Genomic DNA, 24079 nt, shown 5'->3' with positions numbered 1-24079 from the left:
AGAAGCCATTCACCTGCTCAGTCTGTGGCAAAAAATTCACTCAGTCATCCCACCTACAGATTCATCAGCGAGTTCACACTGGGGAGAAGCCATTCACCTGCTCAGTCTGTGGGAAGCGATTCAGTCAGTCATCCAACCTACGGAGTCACTTGAGAGTTCACACTGGGGAGAAGCCGTTCACCTGCTCAGTCTGTGGGAAGGGATTCACTCGGTCATCCACCCTACAGAGACACCAGCGAGTTCACACTGGGGAGAAGCCGTTCACCTGCTCAGTCTGTGGGAAGGGATTCAGTAAGTCATCCACCCTACAGAGTCACCAGCGAGCTCACACTGGGGAGAAGCCGTTCACCTGCTCAGAATGAGGGCAGTGATTCACTCGGTCATCCCAAGTACTGGCACATCAGTCAGATCACAATGGGGAGTGACCGTTGTTATGAATCCCTAGATTTCGTTTGAAGTGGACTGTCATTTTAAGAGAGAGAAATTAAAAAGTTAAATCAGTTTGACTTGCAGCTTCTTTACATCACTCGCAGCTTGTTTAGTTTTAACCGAGGACACAGACACTCACAGTCAGACGTAGACGAAGACGGAAAAATGGGAAGATCAAAACAAGGGAAGTGGCGGCCAAGGGTCACTGATCGCAACATTCCTATGCCCACAAGGGTGAGTTAATTATCGATTCGCGTACTCAAATGTGTGGTTGTCAACTCGTTTGATCCGTAGGAGTGGATCTGATTTGGGGTATCCTGTGAAGACCACTGATGTGTTAACCCTTGCCTGGGTGTGGTGTGGTAATTCACTTGAAAACGATACCCCTTGTGACAAGTGACTTTCCGTGATAATTCGTATGTAGATTTGTAATGATGACGGATAAAATTTACAGCAACTGTTGTCTTGTTTTACCACCATGAAACCTGTGGAATTCGACATAATTGCCTTCTCTCAACATTTAGGCTGGATTACAAATATCTCTCTCATCAGCTATTCCATGGTTGAACTGTAACTTTCATACTTTGCCTTCTCAAGACTCCGTCTTGTTTCTCCCGAGCTCAATAATTTTGGAGTTATATTTGCACATATATATACACATAACAATGTTAACTTTTGTTTATCTTGATTGTTACTATATTATAAGTAGATTCTAATAAAGATTGTTTTAACTTCAAAAACAGACTCCAGCTGTAGTCTATTGCTGCTGGTTCATTTCTAAAGCGTTATGATTCATAACAAAATTGGGCCTGCGTCCGAGATATCAACAGTTTTGGGGGCATTGTCATTAATTATCGATTTCATTGAGGAAGTCCCTCTGATTTATTTGTGTGTGGAAAATCAGCAGCAATGGATGTTGATAGATGTCAGGAAGCGCCAACCTCTGAGGTATTAGAGGACGCCAGAAGGGTTGAGTTGTTGAGTCTTGCTAGAAGGTTAAAACTTGCTAAGGTGAAATCAACAATAAGGAGGGTACAGATGCAGAGGATAATAGCTGAACATTATGTATCTGAGGGAATGTTTAAAGTGGAGGAGTTGGAGGTGTTTCCTGAAAGTAAACCTCATGAGCGTGTGCTGCAATACAAGTGAGAAAAATTAAAGCTGCAGAAGGCAGAGGCAGTTTGAGGCTAGGGAGGCAGAAAAAGAGGGAGGAAGCAGAAAGACAGAGGCTGTTTAAGCTGGAAAAGATAGAGTGATTGCAGCAAATGGGTCTCGCGTTAGACTCTAGTGATAAGTTTAAAGCTAGTCAGGAATTTAAATTGACACCTCCATTTGACGAAGCAGAGGTTGATAAATACTTTCAGCATTTTGAGAAGGTTGCTCAAAGTTTAAAGTTGCCAAAAGAGGGTTGGCCCTTTCTCTTACGAAGTGTAATTAAGGGGAAGGCTCAGCAAGCCTATTCTGCTTTGACAGTTGATGAAGCAGCTGATTATGACATAGTGAAACAGTCTGTTCTCAAAGTTTACGAGTTCTTCCCAGAATCATGCAGGCAAAAGTTTGGAAATTTGAAGAAATCTGTGAAACAGACTTATATGGAACTTGCTTATGAGAAGCTTGTGTGTTTTGACCGCCGGTGCACATGTAAAAATATAAATGATAATTGTAACAGCTTGAAAGTGTTGCTTTTAATTCAAGAATTCAAAAGGTGCATTCCTGATGACATAAAGACCTATTTAGATGAAAAGGATGCTGCCACTTTGCAGGAGTCTGATAGAATAACAGATGAGTTTGTTTTTATTCATAAGGTTAAGATTGTCCCGAATAAGAGCTTTCAAAAGAGGAGCAGGGATCACCAGGGTAAACCAGAAATTAAAGCTGGAATACTGACAAGAGTAAGGATGAAGGGAAGCAGTTGAAGGAGAAATATTCTGGTCTCACTTGTTACTATTGTAAGAAAACTGGTTATATTAATGCTAATTGTTCCATCCTCAAGAGGAAAAAGGAAAAGGAGTCAGTCCCAAATGCCTGTGTCAGTATGTTGAAGCACCTATCAACCCACAGGGTTCTGAACATTCTGTTTGCGGCTCAGTTAGGGTCTGAGAGGTCTGACCGAGTTAAGAAGGGATTCGATCATTTTATGTCAGATGGGTTTGTATTAGTAAAGAAAGGGTCAACCCGGGTACCAGTGAAAATTCTTTGAGTTACTGGGGCTTCTCAGTCACTTATATCAGACAGCGTTCTAAAGTTTGGTGATGAGACTAACACTGGTGAGGTAAATCTTATTAAAGTCATTGGGGGCGACATGGTTTCCGTGCCATTGCACAAGCTAACTTTACTGTCAGGGTTGGTTTCAGGACCTGTTCAGATCGGAGTATGCTCCAGTTTACCAGAGGAAGATGTTACTTTGCTGTTAGTGAATGACCTGGCAGATGGTAAAGTTGTTCCTGCAGTGCAGGTAACAACTAACCCAAACACTGACGACCCACGGATGGATTTTAACATTTATCCTTCCTGCGCAGGAACTCGAAGTATGGATAAAATGTCTGCTGACGCAGACGAGTTTATCACAGAACAGAACCAAGACCCTGAGTTTGAAGCTTTAAAAGAAACAGCTTTCTCAGATGATGAAATTAAGAAGGTGCCAGTAGGGTATTATCTCAAGGATGGAGTGATAATGAGGAAATGGAGGCCAACTGCTATACCAGCGAGTGCGAAATGGGCAATTGTTCACCGTTGTAGTTCCTGAAGTTTATAGGACTGAAATTTTAACTTTGGCCCAAAGTCTGCCCTCAGTTGGCCATTTTGGAGTAAATAAAACTGTAAACAGGATTATGAAATAATTCTACTGGCCTAATCTGAGGAAAGATGTTGTGACCTTTTGCAAAAACTGTCACATTAGTCAAGTTGTTGGTAAACCTAATCAGATCTCCACAGTGCCGCACTGCAGTCTATATATAACTGCATTTGGTGAACCCTTTTCAAAATTTATAGTGGATTGTGTTGGCCCATTGCCAAAGACTAAAGCTAGCCATCAGTATCTGCTAACTATCATGTGAACTGCATCCAGATTCTCAGAGGCAATAGCTCTCAGAAATATTAAAGCTAAAACTGTGGCGAAGGCTCTTACCAAGATTTTTTTACTTTATTTGATTTGCCTAAAGAAATCCAGTCTGATCAAGGAAGCAATTTAACATCTGGATTATTCCAGCAGGTATTTTATGTACTGGGAGCTAAACAAATTACATCGTCTGCGTACCATCCAGAATTACGATGGGTTCTAGGAAGATTTTATTCTACCCTCAAAACAATGATTAAAACATAATGTGTTCCACACTGTCTCTCTCTCTCTCTCTCTCTCTCTCTCTCTCTCTCTCTCTCTCTCTCTCTCTCTCTCTCTCACTCCATGACTTGTAAAGGCTTGAAAAATACATTATCGGACGCACGCATGCACATGCCAAAAAAAAGACATACTGTGTTGAAAATGGAAAAGACTGAGATGAAGGAATATATTTGCTTTTGTTCGCAGTAAGAGAGTTGGTACAGGAATCACTGGGCTTTAGTCCATTTGAATTTGTATTTGGTCATAGAGTGAGGGGAGCTTTGACCTTGTTAAAGGAACAGTGAATGGATGGGGATGTGCATGATAACTTGTTAGACTAAGTTTTGAAGTTCAACAACATAACTACTCCAGGCCTGTAGTCTAGCGAGACAAAACTTAAAGATTTCTCAAAACAAACTGAAGTGTTGGTTTGATAAGTGGGATTGCGAAAGAAAATACCAGGTGGTGGATAAGGTGCTTACCTTATCTCCAATGTTGACAAATCCACTTCAGGCAAAACTCAATCGACCGGAAGAAATAGTCTCTCAAATTAATAATGCGAATTATGTTATCAAAACACCCGACCGATGTAAACTAACACAGGTGGTACAGATAAATATAATAAAGCCTTATTTTGACAAGCAGGCATCATCTGTGAGTGTTGTTGTCAAAACATATGAATCTGGCAACCCTGAGAATGAAACAATTGACTTGTCTGAGACTTTTCACAAGCCAAACATTGCCCCAGTTAGGCTAATGAACTCGGTTGTTCCAGAAAACATTGATAACAGGTTGGCTCACCTGCAGCCAAAACAACAACAACAGCTGAAGGAATTAATTCTGAAGTTTAAAGATTTATTTCCCGATGTTCCCAAGCAAACCACGGTCGCAATACATGATGTAGATATTGGTTAAACCGATTAAACAACACCCATATCGCATGAACGTAGAAAAGTGTAAATAGGCTGAGAAAGAAATTGAAAAAATACTGGAAAATGGTATTATCAGTCCTTCAGCATCAGATTGGAGTCACCCCCCGTTATTGTGCCCAGACCTGATGGTAGTATTAGATTTTGCACTGGTTATAGGAAGGCAAATGCAGTAACAAAAACACATGCCTATTCTATCTCTAGGATGGATGATTGCATCAATAACGTTGGAAAAGCTGAATTTCTTACAAAGTTTGATCTGTTTACAGGGTATTGGTGTGTTCCATTGACGGACAGAGGTAGAATAAATTCTGCATTTATGATACCATCTGGGTTGTATGAATATAATGTCTTGCTGTTTGGGAATGAAAACTGGTCCAGGAACATTCTGGAGAATGAATGATTCTGTAATTCGAGGGTTAGAACACACAGATGCCTATATTGATGACTTAGTCACAGGGAGTGACACTTGGGAAGAGCATATCTCTGCAGTATAAAAGCTGTTTGACAGGTTTTCCCAGGCCAGCCTTACAGTTAACTTAGCTAAGAGTGAATTTGGCCATGCCACTGTGACCTGTCTTGGCTATGTTGTAGGTCAATGCAAGTTGGCTCCTTTTCGGGAAAAATTCCAGGCAATTTCTTGAATTCCTATTCTGACTGCTAAGAAGGCTCTTAGAAGGTTTCTGGGAATGGATGGATATTACCGTAAGTACTGTAAGAACTTTGCTGCTATCGCTCTTCCTCTGACTAATCTCCTGAAGAAGGGTGAAAAGTTTGTTTGGACCGAGCCTTGTCAGGAGGCATTTGTGCACAAATCATGTGTGCACAGAAAATAAAGGAGAGGGCCAAAGAGACAACTCTGTGGGTTATGTGTCCTGAGGGTCAGAGAGACAGAGGAGATGGAGCCCACTCTTACCACCTGCCGGCGATCTGACAGGAAGTCCAGGATCCAGCTACACAAGACAGAATGAAGGCCGAGGTCTCTGAGCTCCTTGTGGATACTTCACGCCTTTGTATGGCTACTGCTCTGCCCATGACTGCAAGGAACATGCAGAGAACTTTGGAGAGCAGAGAACATCAGAGAAACAAGCCGCCACTCCATGGAATCTTCCTACACTTCCCCTCCCTCGGAAAAGCAGGCCATGTACACAAAGAACCTCATAACCTGGACATTATTGCTGCAAACCCGCTCCCACATTGGCGGAGAGATACAAAAGCCTTAAAGTGCGTAACACCAGGCTGAAGGACGGCTTCCTGTCTGCAGTTATAAGCCAAATGAATGATAAAATGGACTCGACCTCAAAATGTAACTCGACATGACCCTGCACTATATGTCTATCTGCACTGCACTTTCCCTGCAGCCTAATGCTTTGTTACAGTTATTGTTTTCTTGTATATCAGCTCAATGTACTGTTGTAATGTATCGATCTCTGTGGATGGTACATCAGGCAAGATTCTCACTGTAGCTCAGTACGTGATAAGAATAAACAAATTCCCCATTTTAATTGTGTGGAAATATTAGACAGACTGAGCTTCTGCTCTGGAACCACAGAAGGAAACTGAACTGTTGTCATTTCTGTGGAAAGCAAATATATGGAAAATGCTTCAATCTCTCATTACGATCTGCGGTAACTGGGATCAGGTGACCGGTGTTGTGTCTCCCATATCAGTATCAGAATCAGGTTTAATAGCACCGGCATATGCCATGAAATACGTCGTCTCTGCGGTAGCAGTAGAACCTAATTCTTAACAAAAGATTTTAACAGTTGTGATTTAAAATAAGTGTGTATATATATAGTACAAAAATAGAAAAAATAAAAATGTAATAAACTATTTTAATTGTGTAAATGTAATAAAGTATTTTAATTGTGTGGATCTATTTGACTGACTGGGTTGTTGCTTTGGAAATTCTGAAGTGAAGCTGAATTAAACTTTACACATTTATGAGAAGCTCAGATAAATACAGAAGGCTAAATTCTCACATAAATGGGTCAGCCACCCAGAAACATCGGCTGCACTTCAGCACGTCGAAACAGTGAATGAAACATGCAGAAAAATTTGCACGAAAAAAAACATTGTCCACCCACAACGAGAGGACGTGACTGATCCGAATCTCACTGCCTTGTCTGAAGGGGCAAAATGTGAAGCTACACGGACACGTTGAGCAGTGACCCGCAGATGCTGCAGATCTGCAGAAAAACGTGAACAGGAAACGAGATCAGGTCACGGGTGGAGGGTCTCCCACCTGAACCGGTGACTCTGCTCCTCGCCCCTCACTCGCTGCCCGAACCACCCGCGCATTCCCCACATTATTCCATATTTACACCAGATACATGTCTACTTTTCCACACCATATCTGCACCGATCCCTTTTCCTCCACCCCCAGGTCACAGAGTCACGGGCTCGATTCCCATCCCGGTCCGAAACATAATTCAAGCCCAAACAGGAAGTGTTCACGTTTCATTTTAATCGGCTCTGTGTTTATAAACACTAATTTGTATTCAAATTCCTCCGGCTTCAGTGGACAGGAACACTGAAACATCAAGTGAGAAACAGCAGGAAGTGGCCATTCTGCCCATCTAACAATCAACAAGATGGCGGCTGCTCTCCCATCTCAGCCACGTTTCTGTCCGATCCTCATTTCCTCGATCCTTTCGGTCTCCACACATCTGCCGGACTCTTTTCTACCTGAGAACGATCACTGAGTCTTCACCGCTCTCTGTGGAGGGGATTTACAGATATTCACCACCCTCGGAATGGAGACATCCAATCATCTCAGTCCCGGACCATCCACCCACTTTTTCAGAGACTGGGATCCCTGGATCAAACGGTAATGATGTGCATTTCAATGTGTTCTACTCTCAGTCCTCGATTCTCTAAATGACATTTAGAGTTATCACATTTGATCTTTCTTCAAGTTATGACCCCACCACTCCAGGGATCAGTCAGGTGAATCTTCATTGCACTTTCTATAACAAATACTCTCTAACCTCTTTGTTCATCCTCTATGGAATTAATTTCCATCTTCTGCAGCCCCGTGTTGACCCAACCACTCACCTCCCACCCCTGTCACTATTTTCGCCTTCCACCTACCCCCTCACCTGGATCCACCTATCAATCCCCAGCTCTTGCCCCATCCCCACCCCTCACCCTTTTTCTCTGACTATTTCCCGTCCACTCTCAGTCCAGAGGGTGGGTCTCGCCCCGAAATGTTGACTGTCTATTTCCCTCCACAGATGCTGCCCGACCCACTGAGTTCCTCCGGCAATTTTTTCTTTGGTCTGTATAACCCGTGTTAGTATGGGGATCGGGAATTTACACCATATTGCAGGGATAGGGTTTGTGTTAATGGACTTTTCGGTGAGACAACAACATTAATCACGCGTTTCCTCACTGAATCCAGTGTTGTGAGATATAAAGTCCCCTGTTATGTGTCCGGCTGTGCCGTGTTGTTGGTGGAGTGGGCAGCGTGGTGTTTGTCTCGATTCGGGTCACAACAACAAAATTGCCAGCGGGGTCCACACACAGTGTATTAGTCAACAGAAAACCTCTTGTCACTGCAGACTTTGTCTCCTGGTAAACTCAACACCCTGGCAGTGTGACCCATAGATGCCCCTTCCTCTCAGAGTCAGGGAATCATTCTGTCAGCTGATCGACGAGAGGATATTATATTTATTGGTCATTAAAGTTCACCCAGATTCGTTTGGACGGATTTGATGTGGAGTTCGGGGTGTCACAGTGAAAGGGCCGGACGGCCGAACTCTCCCAGTTGTCCAATCGTCCTTCCCGGTGAGGCGACACTTCACCTGTCAAGCTTCTGCAGTCGCCCATTGTGTCCGCTGCTCCCGATGCGGCCGCCTCGACGCTGGTGACACCGGATCCTCCTCAGTTTTGCCGGGTAGGAATGTTTTTTAACGGGAGTCGATATTTTTCTTCCCTTTTGTGCGGGAGGGGTGGGTTTTGGGGGTTGATGATCGGGAGGCCGTCATTTTTGATGCGGGGGGTGGGGAGGGAGTTTCATTTTTTTTCTCTCTGAACGACTTTCCTGTTTTCTTTGTTTCGTGGTTCTCTGGAGAAGAAAAGAAAAACTCAGCGTTGTTTATGGATACCTGCTTTGATAATAAATTAACCTTTGAACTATCCGATCCGAGCAGGACTTACTTAGTTAGTCACTCAGACAGGAACAGTCTGTGAATGCTCCCACCCAATTCACCAATTCCCCTTACACCACAGATATATCTGTCCAGATACTCCCCACACAAGACTGGCTGGAGCCAAATTTTTTACTACATGACAGACCCTAAAGACAAATTACAAAATAGTCATAATGGCTTACACACACAGAACAGACTGAAGCTGTCCTATCTCTACACATGAGTGCACAAGGAGATAAGCATCCTGAAACCTTGGCTAGCTACCCTGAAGAAGAAATATGGCTCAGCACGGCTTAACACATTGGTTGATCATCAGAAGTTTCTTTCAGAAAAACAGGCTGCTATTTTTAATGTAGTGTTAACCATTTTGCATACTATATCATTCCTTCCTTTAGATCATTCATGATTAACAAAGTAGTAACTTTTTACGGAGAAAGAAACCAAGTAGAGTATTAATTTCTCAATGGGTAAAACCGGCATACATCAGTAATTATAACAATGGTATGTACAACCATTTGGACATAATGCAATATCATGCCCCACATATTACTGACAGGTCTTCGAAGATCACCATTTCGACCCTTCGGTGAACCCGTGTAAATCCTGCCCTACTCTCTTGATGCTGTCAGTCTCCTTGGCAGTGTGCTCGGAGTGGGATATAACGTTAGTAGCCTCATCAGGGATATGGGTGCAGCATTCTGTGTCAGTAATAGCACAGGTTCCCCCTTTCTCAGCTGGGATAAAATCTAAAGCCGTACGATTCTGTACGACTGTTTGCCAGATTGCAATCATTTCAGTGGATATTTCTGTTACTTGGGCCTGTGTTTCTGTCAGGGCCACTGCAGTATTGTGGCCAGCTCCTCAAGTGCTTGTAGCTAAATCGATTATCTCTCGTGAATTCCCGGCTACTCCATAGGAGAGAAAAGCGATCATCCAAAATCGCTCAGTCTCTGTTATTCCTCTCGGCTGCTGGGCACCTGCGGTTCTCGCCAGGATGCATGTTTCCCAGTATAGGAAATTCAGTTTGGTGGGGGCCTGCGATACCATCCCTCAAAACACCGACAGCCACAGTCATCTCTGACTGGACCACAGTTACTCACTCTCTTCCCCAGGTGTTATTTGAGGAAGCCCAGGCTCAGAGTTCCTCACTCTGGTTTAGCAGGATTACAGACATTGGAATCATAGTTTTACCCAGCAGGCCCCTAGTTCTACCTGTTTGGCAAGGTGTGAGAGAGAGACAGAAAGGTGTTAACATGGGGGCCCCCAGAAAGACATAAACACGAACACCTCTGTTACATTCCCGTAACGGTTTAAATGAACCAGCAGCAATAGACCACACCTGGAGTGTACTTTTGATGTTAAAACCACTGTCTTTATTCGTATCCACTTATAATATAACAAATTAAACAGAATACGCAAAAGATAAAAGTGTTATGATTACACATATGTGCAAATATAACTCCCAAACCACTGATCGAAGGTGAAGGTCAAGAGAAGGCAATTACGTTGAATTCCACAAATTCCACAGTGGTAAAACAAGATAACAGTCGCTGTAGGTCTTATCCGTCGTTGTTCTAAATCCACATACGAATTATCTCCAAAAGTAGCTTATCACAGGAGTACTGTCTTCAGAAGGAACTACCACCCAGGCAAGGGTTAACACACAGGTAGATTCCGCAAGGTACTCCCAATCCAGACCCAACACACAAAGCATTACCGACAGTGATTTCCACAGAATATCCCTTCTCACAAGTGTTTACCACAGAACACACCCGAATCCAGCTAAGGGTTAACAAAAGTGGTAGCCACGGGATACTCCAACAAAATCCCCAGATGGATTATACGAATTATCACCAACAGTGATTGGTCACAGGGGTACCCTTTTCAAGTGAATTACCACACCAAGGCAAGGGTTAGCACAAGTGGTCCTCACAGGATACTCCCAAACCAACAGATCCACTCCAATGGATCAAACAAAGTGACAATCACATATTCGGTTTACGCTGGATCAATAGTCAACCCACCTTGGGGGCATAGGAGAGTCCAAACAGTGGCCTTTGACCTCTAGGAACCTTTGTTTCGAACTTTCCATCTTCCTTCTTTCTCTCTGGCTGACGGTGTTTGTGACTGTCCTTGCTTAAATAAAACAAACTGTAAGCTATGTAAACACAAGCTGCAAGCAAGTGTAAACACGCTGCATGGTCAAATAGTTCCGCCCCTCTGTCTGTCTCAGTAAGAATTAAACAGGAGCCGGGAAAGCCAGGCTTGTATACACAGGAATTTAGTAGGAGAATTTAGAATTTTGTATTTTCTCCCCGTATTACCTTTTTAGATATCTTCTGTTGCTCTTTAAAAGTTTCCCAATCCTCTGGCTTCCCTCTCATCTTTGCTATGTAATACATCTTCTCTTTTATTTTTATACTGTCCTTGAATTCCCTTGTCATCCACGGTCGCCCCCTACTCCCCTTAGCTGGCTTTTACCACAGAGATTGCGTGGGACTACAACCAGAGGCCATGGGTTAAGGGTGAAAGGTGAAATGTTAAGGGGAACATGAGGGGAAACTTCTTTACACAGACGGTCATCCGGGTGTGGAATGAGCAGCCAGCACAAGTGGTGCATGCGAGCATGTTTTCAATATTTAGGAGGTTCGTGTAGGTACCTGGATGGTAGGGATGTGGGAGTGGGCAGTTTAATTAGTTCAGCACAAACCAGATGGCCCAAATGGCCTGTTTCTGTATTGTAATTTTCCACAAGAACCTGAAGTAATAGTAATATTCACTCTAAGTCCTTTTAACAGCTGTACAGACCAACCATTCATCTCAGCAGGGATTTTTTATATGGCGTTAAAATTGTGGAACTTTAAGTTAATAATACGTTGAAGAAAATCCCAGATGCACGTCAAGAAAGGCAATTTGCATGAGATTGTTTCAGTTACTGTGGGGCCAGGAAAACATGCAGCTCAGCAGGAAGAGGGAATAATACCAATGGAGAGAGTCAAACTGAGCCAAGGCACAGATTGGAGATGGCAGAAATGCCCCATTCTTATAGAGACAGGACGAGCATCAGGGAATTGATGGTCAGTCCAGATACCAGCACTCTGCCCAGTCAGGAGATGATTTCTCTCAACTTGGGTTGAACCTCATTGTAACAGTGAGGAACAGCCAGATCAAAACTTGGCGATTCCAACAATCTCATCTGAAATATTGTCCTACAGCCATTGATGGACTTTGTAAATCATTTCGCAGGTTAAAACAAGAAGGAATTTGTCTCCAGAAATCTCAAACACAGCACACCAGTTTTGCTGTCTCTGTCCAGATATTTAAGAAGTGGAGTGAAGGATTCAATCGACTATCCTTCCTACTCAGACTGTGGGGAGGGGGGAGGATTTATTCGGTCATCTGACCAACTGGCACGTCCGTCATTTTACACAGGAGAAAGGCCGTTCACCTGCTCAGACAGTGGGAATAGATTCACTCGGTCCTCTCAACTGAAGGTACATCAGCAAGTTCACACTGGGCAAGGCCATTCACCTGTTCTGTGTGTGAGAAAGGATTCAATTGGTCTTCCCACCTGCCGACACACCAGTCAATTCACATCGGGTAAAGGCTGGTGATCTGCTGAATTTGTGGGAAAGGATTCACTCAATCATCTGACGTAATGTCACACCAGCGAGTTCACACTGGGGAGAGGCTATTCACCTGCTCAGTCTGTGGAGCGGGATTCACTTGGTCTTCCAACCTGCAGAGACACCAGCGAGTTCACACTGGGGAGAAGCCATTCACCTGCTCAGTCTGTGAGGAGAGATTCACTCGGTCAGACTTACTACAGGTACATCAGCGACTTCACACCGGGGAGATGCCATTCACTTGCTCAGTCTGTGGGAAGCGATTCACTCAGTCATCCCACCTACAGAGTCATCAGCGAGTTCACACCGGGGAGAAGCCATTCACCTGCTCAGTCTGTGGGAAGGGATTCAGTCAGTCAGCCAACCTACAGAGTCACTTGCGAGTTCACACTGGGGAGATGCCATTCACCTGCTCAGTTTGTGGCGCGGGATTCACTCAGTCTTCCAACCTACAGAGACACCAGCGAGTTCACAGTGGGGAGAAGCCATTCACCTGCTCAGTCTGCGGGGAGAGATTCACTCGGTCAGACAACCTACAGACTCATCAGCGAGTTCACACTGGGGAGAAGCCGTTCTCCTGCTCAGAATGACGGAAAGGATTCACTCAGTCATCTCAAGTACTGGCACATCAGTCAGTTCACAATGGGGAGTGGCCGTTGTTATGAATTCCTGGGTTTCGCTTGCTGTGGACTGTCATTTTAAGAGAGATTAAGAAGGCGAATCAGTTTGACTTGTAGCTTGTTTACATCGCTCGCAGCTTGTTTAGTTTTAACCGAGGACACAGACACTCAGAGTCAGATGGAGACGAAGGAGGAAAAATGGAAAGATCAAAACAAGGGAACTAGTGGCCAAGGGTCACTGATCGCAACTTTCCTATGCCCACAAGGGTGAGTTAATTATCGATTCAGCGTACTCAAAAGTGTGGTTGTCACCTCGTTTGATCCGTAGGAGTGGATCTGATTTGGGGTATCCTGTGAAGGCCACCGATCAAAACAATGCTCAAATTGGAGACGGCAGAAATGCCCCATTCTGATAGAGACAGGAAGAGCATCAGGGAATTGATGGTCATTCCAGAAACCAGCACTCTGCCCAGTCAGGAGATGATTTCTCTGTCCAAGTTGGGATTAACGTCAATATAACAATGTGATACCAAATCAACTCATGTAATCTCATCTGAAATGTTGTCCTACAGTCATTGACGAATTTTGTAAATCTTTTTACAGGTTAAAAATTAGAAGGAATTTGTCTCCAGGAATCTCAAACTAAGCACGCCAGTTTTGCTCTCTCTGTCTAGGTATTTAAGAAGTGGAGCGAGGGACTCAATCGACCATCCTTCCTACTCAGACTGTGGGGAGGGATTCATTCGGTCAACTGACCAACTGGCACGCCTGTCATCTTACACAGGAGAAAGGCTGTTCACCTGCTCAGAATGTGCGAAACGATTCACTCGGTCATCCGACCTACAGAGACATCAGCCAGTTCACACCGGGGAGAAGCCATTCACCTGCACAGTCTGTGGGAAGGGATTCACTCAGTCACATCACCTACAGAGTCACTTGCGAGTTCACACTGGGGAGAAGCCGTTCACCTGCTCAGTCTGTGGGAAGGGATTCACTCAGTCATCCCACCTACAGAGTCACTTGCGAGTTCACACCGAGGAGAAGCCGTTCACCTGCTCAGAATGAGGGAAGCGATTCACTCGGTTAGCCAACCTACAGAGTCACCAGCGATTTGACACTGGGGAGAGGACGTTCACCTGCTCAGAATGTGGGAAAGGATTCACTCAGTCATCCCAAGTACTGTCTCATCAGTCAGTTCACAATGGGGAGTTGCCGTTGTTATGAATCCCTAGATTTCGTTTGCTGTGGACAGTCATTTTAAGAGAGAGAAATTAAAAATTTAAATCAGTTTGACTTGCAGCTTCTTTACATCGTTCGCAGCTTGTTTAGTTTTAACCGAGGACACAGACACTCAGAGTCAGACGGAGACGAAGGAGGAAAAATGAAAGGATGGCAACCAGGGAACTAGTGACCAAGTGTCACTGATCGCAACTTTCCTATGCCCCCAAGGGTGGGTTAATTATCGATTCACCGTACTCAAATGTGTGGTTGTCACCTCGTTTGATCCGTAGGAGTGGATCTGACTTGGGGTATCATGTGAAGACCACTGATGTGTTAACCCTTGCCTGGGTGTGGTGGGGTAATTCACTTGAAGACGATACCCCTTGTGACAAGTCACTTTCCGTGATAATTCGTATGTGGATTTGGAATGATGACGGATAAAATCTACAGCAACTGTTGTCTCGTTTTACCACCATGAAACCTGTATAATTCGACATAATTGCCTTCTCTCAACATTTACGCTGGATTACAAATATCTCTCTCATCACCTATTCCATGGTTGAACTGAACTTTCCTACTTTGCCATCTGAAGATTCCAAGCCTTGTTTCTCCCGAGCTCAATAGTCTGGGAGTTATAAGTACACACATATATACACATAACACATTTGTTTCTCTTGTTTAAGTTACTATATTATAAGTAGATTCTAATAAAGATAGTTTTAACATTAAAACAGACTCCAGGTGTAGCCTTTTGCTGCTGGTCGTTTCTAAAGCGTCACAATTCATAACAAAATTTGGGCCTGCGTCTGGGATACGAACAGATTAGGCGGCGTAGTCATTAATTATCGATTTCATTGGGGAAATACCTTTTGATTTATTTATGTGTGGAAAATCAGTAGCAATGGATGTTGATAGATGTCTCGAAGTGCCAGGCATTGGAGGACGCCAGAAGGGTTGAGTTGTTATGTATTGCTAAAAGGTTAAAACTTGCTAAGGGGAAATCGACAATGTGGTGGGCACAGATGCAGAGTGTGATAGCTGAACATTATATATCTGAGGGTGTGTTTAAAGTGGAGGAGTTAGACGTGTTTCCTGAAAGTAAACCTCGTGAGCTTGAGCTCCCGTACAAGTGAGAATATTAAATGCGGAGGCTGCGGAAAGGCAGAGGCAGTTTGAGGCTAGAGAGGCAGGAAAACAGGGAGGAAGCAGAAAGGCAGAGGCTGTTCGAGCTGGAAAAGACAGAGAGATTGCAGCAAAGGGGTCGAGCGTTAGACTCTAGTGATAAGTTTAAGGCCAGTCGGGAAGTTAAATTGGTACCTCGATTTGACGAAGCAGAGGTTGATAAATACTTTCAGCATTTTGAGAAGGTTGCTCAGAGATTAAAGTGGCCAAAAGAGGGTTGGCCTATTCTCTTACAAAGTGTAATTAAGGGGAAGGCTCAGCAAGCCTATTCTGCTTTGACAGTTGATGAAGCAGCTGATTATGACATTGTGAAACAGGCTGTGCTCAAAGCTTACGAGTTTTTCCCAGAATCATACAGGCAAAAGTTTAGAAATTTGAGGAAGGCTGTGAACCAAACTTATATGGAACTTGCTTATGAGAAGTTTGTGTGTTTTGACCGCTGGTGCACATATAAAAATATAAATGATGATTTTTAACAGCTTGAAAGTGTTGCTTCTAATTGAAGAATTCAAAAGGTGCGTGCCTGATGACATAAAGAGATATTTAGATGAAAAGGATGCTGCCGCTTTGCAGGAGTCTGCTGGATTAACAGATGAGTTTGCTTTAACTCATAACGTTAAGTTTACCTTGAATAAGAGCTTCCAAAAGAGTAGCACGGATCACCAGAGAAAACCAGAAATTAAAGCTGGGACTAGTGACAAGAGTAAGGATGAAGGGAAGCAGTTGAAGGAGAAATATGCAGGTCTTACTTGTTACTATTGTAAGAAAGTTGCTCATATGATGGTTAATTGTTGCCTCCTGGGGAAGAAAAAGGAAAAGGAGGCAGTCCCGAATGCCTGTGATCAGTATGTTGAAGCACCTGTAAACCCACAGGGTTCTGAACATTCTGTTGAGGTTCAGATAAGGATTTGAGAGGTCTGACCCAGTGTCATTTTATGTCAGACGGGATTGTATTATTAAAGGAAGGCTCAACCCCGGTACCACTGAAAATTGTTTGAGATACAGGGGCTTGTCAGTCACTTATATGAGACAGCGTTCCAAAGTCTGGTGATGAGACTGAAACAGGTAAGGTAAATCTTATTAAAGGCATTGGGGGCGGTGTAGTTTCTGTTCCATTGTACAAGGTAACTTTACAGACAGGGTTGGTTTCGGGACATGTTGAGAACGGATTATGCTCCAGTTTACCGGTGGAAGATGTTACCTTGCTGTCAGGGAATGACCTGGCAGATAAAGTTGTTCCTGCAGTGTAGTTGACAACTAAGCCAACCACTGACGACCCACAGATGGATTTTTAACATTTATCCTTCCTGCCCAGTAACTCGAAGTATGGTTGAAAAGTCTGCCGACGCAGACGGTTCTGAGCAGCATGATTCTGATACCCGCGATAGCCAAAATCGGGATGCAGGTTATGATGACTTCTCAGGAACTTTTCTGCCTTCATTCTTTCAAAAGGATTCAGGTAGTAAGTCTGACGAGAAAGATATATCCCTGTCCAGGAAGGAGTTTATAGCAGAACAGAACTGAGACCCTGAGATTGAAGCTTTAAAAGAAACAGCTCTCTGAGATGATTAGATTAAGAAAGTGCCAGTAGGGTATTATCTAATGGATGGAGTGATAATGAGGAAGTGGAGGCCACCTGCAATACCAGCGAGTGAGGAATGGGCAATTGTTCACCAAATTGTAGTTCCTAAAGATTATAGGGCTCATATTTTAACTTTGGCCCACAGTATGCCCTTAGGTAGCCATTTTGGAGTGAATATAACTGTGAACAGGTTTATGAAATAAATTTACTGGCCTAATTTGAGGAAAGCTGTGACCTTTTGCAAACCTGTCACACTTGTCCAGTTGTGGGTAAACCCCAACAGGTCACCCCAGTGGCCCCACTGTGGTCTATACCTGTATTTGGTGAACCCTTTTCTAAAGTTATAGTGGATTGTGTTGGCCCATTGCCAAAGCCTAAAGCTGGCCATCAGTATCTGCTAACTACAAAGTATTATGTATACTGCATCCAGATTCACAGAGGCAATACCTTTCAGAAATATTTAAGCTAAAACTGTGGCGAAGGCTCTTACCAAGTTGTTTTTCTACTTTTTCTGGATTGCCTAAATAAATCCAATCTGATCAAGAAAGTAATTTTACACCTGGATTATTTCAGTAGGTAGTTTATGAACTAGGAGCTGAACAAATAACGTCATCTGAGTACCATCTGGAATCACACTCAAAACAATGATTAAGAAATATTGTGTTGAAAATGGAAAGACTGGAACGAAGGAATATATTTGCTTTTGTTCTCAGTAAGAGAGTCAGTACAGAATCACTGGGCTTTAGTCCATTTGAACTAGTATTTGGTTGTAGACTGAGGAGACCTTTGACCTTGTTAAAGGAACAGTGGATTGATGAGGATGTGCATGTTAACTTGTTAGACTATGTTTTGAAGTTCAAAAATAAACTACACCAAGCGTGTAGTCCAGTGAGACAAAACTTAAAGATTTCTCAAAACAAAATGAAATGTTGGTTTGATAAACGGGCTTGCGAAAGAAAATACCAGGTGGGGGATATCTTATCTTATCTTATTTTATCTCCAATGTTGACGAATCCACTCCACGTGAAATTCAACGGACCGTATGAAATAGGCTATCAAATTAATGATGTGAATTATGTTATTAAAACACCCGACTGACGTAAACTAACACAGGTTGTGCACATAAATATGATAAAGCCTTATTTTGACAAACACGCACCATCTGTGAGTGTTGTTTTCAAAACATATGAATCTGGTAACCCTAAGAATGAAACAATTGACTCGTCTGAGACTTTTCACAAGCCAAACATGGTTCCAGTTAGGCTAATGAAATCGGTTGTTCTAGAAAACATTGATAACAAGTTGGCTCATCTGCAGTCAAAGCAACAACAACAGCTGAAGGAATTAATTCTGAAGTTTAAAGATTTATTTCCCGATGTTCCCAGGCAAACCACGGTGGCGGTACATTATGTAGATATTGGTCAAGCCAAACCGATTAAACAACACCAATATCGTATGAAAGTAGAAAAGTGTAAATTGGCTGAGCAAGAAATTAAAAATATGCTGGCAAATGGTACTATTAGTCATTCAGCATCAGATTGGAGCTCACCCTGCGTTATTGTGCACAAATGGTAGTGTTAGATTTTGCACTGATTGTAGGAAGGTAAATGCAGCAACAAAAAGAGATGCCTATCCTATCCCTAGGGTGGATGATTGCATCGATAAAGTTGGAAAAGCTAAATTTCCAACAAAGATTGATCTGTTGAAAGGGTTTTGGTGTGTTCCATTGATGGAGAGAGGTAGAGAAATTTCTGCGTTTGTGAGACCTTCTGAGTCGTATGAATACAATGTTTTGCCTTTTGGAATGAAAAAAAAAATGGTCCAGGATCATTCCAGAGAACGTTTGATTCTGTAATTCGAGGGTTAGAACACACAGATGCCTATATTGATGACTTAGTCACAGGGAGTGACACTTGGGACGAGCATATCTCTGCAGTAGAAAAGCTGTTTGACAGGCTTTCCCAGGTCAGCCTTACATTTAGCTAAGAGTGAATTTTGCCATGCCACTGTGACTTATCTTGGCTATGTTGTAGGTCAAAGCAAGTTGGCTCCTGTTCAGGCAAAAGTCCAGGCAATTTCTGAAGTTCCTGTTTTGACTGGTAAGAAGGCTCTTAGAAGGTTTCTGGGAATGGTTGGATAAAGTTCACCAATAAATTTACTGATATCGCTCTTCCTCTGACTAATCTCCTGAGCAAAAATATTTTTTTTTTGGAGGGAGGGGATGTGTTATGAATCCCTAGGTTTCGTTTGCTGTGAACTGTCACTTTAAGAGAGTGCCTGAGTGAGGTGGGGACTAACAATGACGTCAGCCACTGACTTTCTCAGCTCATTTTTTATTTTTACAGAGAGAGAGAGAGAGATCAAGGAGGCGGGACTGTCTGACTTGGAGCTTGTTTACATTACTTGCAGTTTGTTTCGTTTTAAGCGAGGACACAGACACTCACAGTCAGAAGGACGCAAAGAAAGAGAACAAAAGGATTTAGACAAGGAAACTAATGGCCAAGGGTCATTGTTTAGAACTCTCCTGTGCCCACAAGGGTGGTTTGATTATCGATCCAGTGCACATCGGAAGTGTACCTGTCACCTCGAATAATCCACAGAAGTGGGTTTTGTTTGAGCAATCCTGTGGAGAGCACTTATGTGTTAACCCTTGCCTGGGTATGTGGTCTGGCGATTCACTTGAAGACGATATCCCTAAAAGCAAACACGAGGATATCTGCAGATGCTGGAAATTCAAACAACAGCACACACAAAATGCTGGTGGAACACAGCAGGCCAGGCAGCATCTATAGGGAGAAGCGCTGTCGACGTATCGGGCCGAGACCCTTCGTCAGGACTAACCGAAAGTAAGATTGTAAGAGATTTGAAAGTAGTGGGGGGAGGAGAAAATGCGAAATGATAGGAGAAGTCCGGAGGTGGTGGGATGAAGCTAAGAGCTGGAAAAGTGATTGGCGAAAATGATACAGAGCTGAAGGGAAAGGATCATGGGACGGGAGGCCTTGGGAGAAAGAAAGGAGAGGGAGGAGATGGTGAACAGGTAAACAACTATATATGTCAGGGATGGGGTAAGAAGGGGAGGAGGGCATTAACGGAAGGTAGACATTTTAATTACACGTCCCATTCCCATTCTGATATGTCTATACATGGCCTCCTCTATTGTCAAAATGTTCATGCCATCAAGTTGGAGGAATAACACCTTATATACCGACTGGGTATCATCCAACCTGATGGCACGAACATTGACTTCTCTAACTTCCGTTAATGCCCCTACTCCCCCATCCCTGACATATTTAGTTGTTTGCATGTTCTCCATCTCCCTCTGGTGTCCCACCCCCCTTTCTTTCTTCCGAGGCCTCCCGTCCCATGATCCTTTCCCTTCTCCAGCACTGTATCACTTTCGCCAATCACCTTCCCAGCTCTTAGCTTCACCCCACCCCCTCCGGTCTTCTCCTATCATTTCGCATTTCCCCCTCCCCCCCATTACTTTCAACTCTGTTACCATCTTTCCTTTCGGTTAGTCCTGACGAAGGGTCTAAGCCCGAAACGTCGAGAGCGCTTCTCCCTATAGATGCTGCCAGGCCTGCTGTGTTCCACCAGTATTTTGTGTGTGTTGTTGATCCCTGTGACAAGTCACTTTCGGTGATAATTATTATGTGGATTTGGAACGGCGACGGATAAAAACTGCGATGACTGTTATCTCATTTTACCACCGTGGACCCTATGGATTTCAACGTAATTGCCTTCTCTCTGCATTTGCCCTGGATTACAATTATCTCTCTCCCATCCCTTATTCCGTGAATGAACTACACTTTCATACTTTACCACATCAAAACTCTAAGCCTTGTTCCCCCGACCCCCCCCCCCCCCCAACCCACCACCGAGCTCAATAGTTTGGGAGGTATATTTACACATACATATACACACATATCTTGCTTAAGTTACTATATTGTAAGTAGATACTAATGAAGATAGTGGTTTTAACATGAAAAACGTGCTAGTCAAAGTAGAAATAGGAGGATATTTCAGATGAATACGTGGCTTGAAAAATGGTGCAAGGGGGAGGGATTCAAATTTCTGGGGCATTGTAACCAGTTCTGGGGGAGGTGGGACCGGTATGTCTGCACCTGGGCTGGACTGGAACCAATGTCTTAAGGGTAGCGTTTGCTACTGCTGTTCAGGAGGATTTAAACTAATGTGGCAGGGGGATGGGAACAAGTGCAGAGAGACAGAGGGGTGTAAAATGAGGGTAGAAGCAAAAAGTAGTAAAGTGAAAAGTAAAAGTGGCAGGCAGGGAAATCCAGGGCAAAAAGCAAAAAGAGCCACTTTTCAACATAATATTATAAGGGCTAAGAGTGTTGTGACAACAAGCCTGAAGGCTTTGTGTGTCAATGTGAGGAGCATTCGTAACAAGGTGGATGAATTGAATGTGCAGATAGTTATTAATGAATATGATATTGTTGGGATCAGAGACATGGCTCCAGGGTGACCAAGGATGGGAGCACAACATCCAGGGATATTCAATATTCAGGAGGGATAGACAAGAAAGAAAAGGAGGTGGGGTAGCATTGATGGTTAGAGAGGAGATTAACGCAATAGAAAGGAAGGACATTAGCCTGGAGGATGTGGAATCGATATGGGTAGAGCTGCATAACACTAAGGGGCAGAAAACGCTGGTGGGAGTTGTGTATGGGCCACCTAACAGTAGTAGTGAGGTTGGAGATAGCATTAAACAGGAAATTAGAAATGCGTGCAATAAAGGAACAGTAGTTATAATGGGTGACTTCAATCTACATATAGATTGGGTGTACCAAATTGGCAAGGGTGCTGAGGAAGAGGATTTCTTGGAATGTGTGCGGGATGGTTTTCTGAACCAACATGTCGAGGAACCAACTAGAGAGCAGGCCATTCTAGATTGGGTATTGAGCAATGAGGAAGTGTTAGTTAGCAATCTTGTCGTGCGAGGCCCCTTGGGTAAGAGTGACCATAATATGGTGGAATTCTTCATTAAGATGGAGAGTAGCATAGTTAATTCAGAAACAAAGGTTCTGAACTTAAAGAAAGGTAGCTTTGAAGGTATGAGACGGGGATTAGCTAAGATAGACTGGCAAATGATACTTAAAGGGTTGACGGTGGATATGCAATGGCAAGCATTTAAAGATCGCATGCATGAACTACAACAATTGTTCGTCCCAGTTTGGCAAAAAAATAAACCAGAGAAGGTACTGCACCCGTGGCTGACAAGGGAAATTAGGGATAGTATGAAGTCCAAAGAAGAAACATATAAATTAGCAAAAAAAAAGGACTGGCAGAAATTCAGAGACGAGCAGAGGAGGACAATGGGCTTAGTTAGGAAAGGGAAAAAAGGTAATGAGAGAAAGCTGGCAGGGAACATAAAAACTGACTGTAAAAGCTTTTATAGATATGTGAAAAGAAAAAGATTGGTCAAGTCAAATGTACGTCCTTTACAGTCAGAAACAGGTGAATTGATCATAGGGAACAAAGACATGGCAGACCAATTGAATAACTACTTTGGTTCTGTCTTCACTAAGGAGGACAAAAATAATCTTCCGGAAATAGTAACGGACCGAGGGTCTAGTGAGATGGAGGAACTGAGGGAAATACATGTTAGTAGGAAAGTGGTGTTAGTTAAATTGAAGGGATTAAAGGCAGATAAATCCCCAGGGCCAGATGGTCTGCATCCTAGAGTGCTTAAGGAAGTAGCCCAAGAAATAATGGATGCATTGGTGATAATTTTTCAAAACTCCTTAGATTCTGGATTAGTTCCTGAGGATAGGAGGGTGGCTAATGTAACCGCACTTTTTAAAAAAGGAGGGAGAGAAAAACCAGGGAAAAACCGGTTAGTCTGATGTCGGTGGTGGGGAAAATGCTAGAGTCGGCTATCAAAGATGTGATAACAGCACATTTGGAAAGAGGTGAAATCATCGGACAAAGTCAGCATGGATTTGTGAAAGGAAAATCATGTCTGACGAATCTTATAGAATTTTTTGAAGATGCATCCAGTAGAGTGGATAGGGGAGAGCCAGTGGATGTGGTATATTTAGATTTTCAAAAGGCTTTTGACAAGGTCCCACACAGGAGATTAGTGTGCAAACTTAAAGCACACTGTATTGTGGGTATGGTATTGATTTGGATAGAGAATTGGTTGGCAGACAGGAAGCAAATAGTGGGAGTAAACGGGACCTTTTCAGAATGGCAGGCAGTGACTAGTGGGGTGTCACAAGGCTCAGTGCTGGGACCCCAGTTGTTTACAATATATATTAATGATTTAGACGAGGGAATTAAATGCAGCATCTCCAAGTTTGTGGATGACATGAAGCTGGGCGGCGGTGTTAGCCGTGAGCAGGATGCTAAGAGGATGCAGGGTGACTTGGATAGGTTAGGTGAGTGGGCAAATTCATGGCAGATGCAATTTAATGTGGATAAATGTGAGGTTATCCACTTTGGTTGCAAGAACAGGAAAACAGATTATTATCTGAACGGTGGCCGATTAGGAAAAGGGGAGGTGCAACGAGACCTGGGTGTCATTGTACACCAGTCATTGAAGGTGGGCATGCAGATACAGCAGGCGGTGAAAAAGGCAAATGGTATGTTGGCATTCATAGCAAAAGGATTTGAGTACAGGAGCAGGGAGGTTCTACTGCAGTTGTACAAGCCCTTGGTGAGACCGCACCTAGAATATTATGTGCAGTTTTGGTCCCCTAATCTGAGGAAAGACATTCTTGCCATAGAGGAAGTACAGAGAAGGTTCACCAGATTGATTCCTGGGATGACAGGACTTTCATATGAAGAAAGACTGGATCGACTAGGCTTATATTCACTGGAATTTAGAAGATTGAGGGGGGATCTTATTGAAACCTATAAAATTCTAAAGGGATTGTACAGACTAGATGCAGGAAGTTTGTTTCCGATGTTGGGGAAGTCCAGAACGAGGGGTCACAGTTTAAGGATAAAGGGGAAACGTTTTAGGACCAAGATGAGGAAAACCTTCTTCACATA

The sequence above is a fragment of the Hemitrygon akajei genome, unplaced genomic scaffold (genome assembly GCF_048418815.1).
Source record: "Hemitrygon akajei unplaced genomic scaffold, sHemAka1.3 Scf000054, whole genome shotgun sequence".
Lineage (NCBI taxonomy): Eukaryota > Metazoa > Chordata > Chondrichthyes > Myliobatiformes > Dasyatidae > Hemitrygon > Hemitrygon akajei.
Note: the sequence above shows the minus strand (reverse complement) of the source record.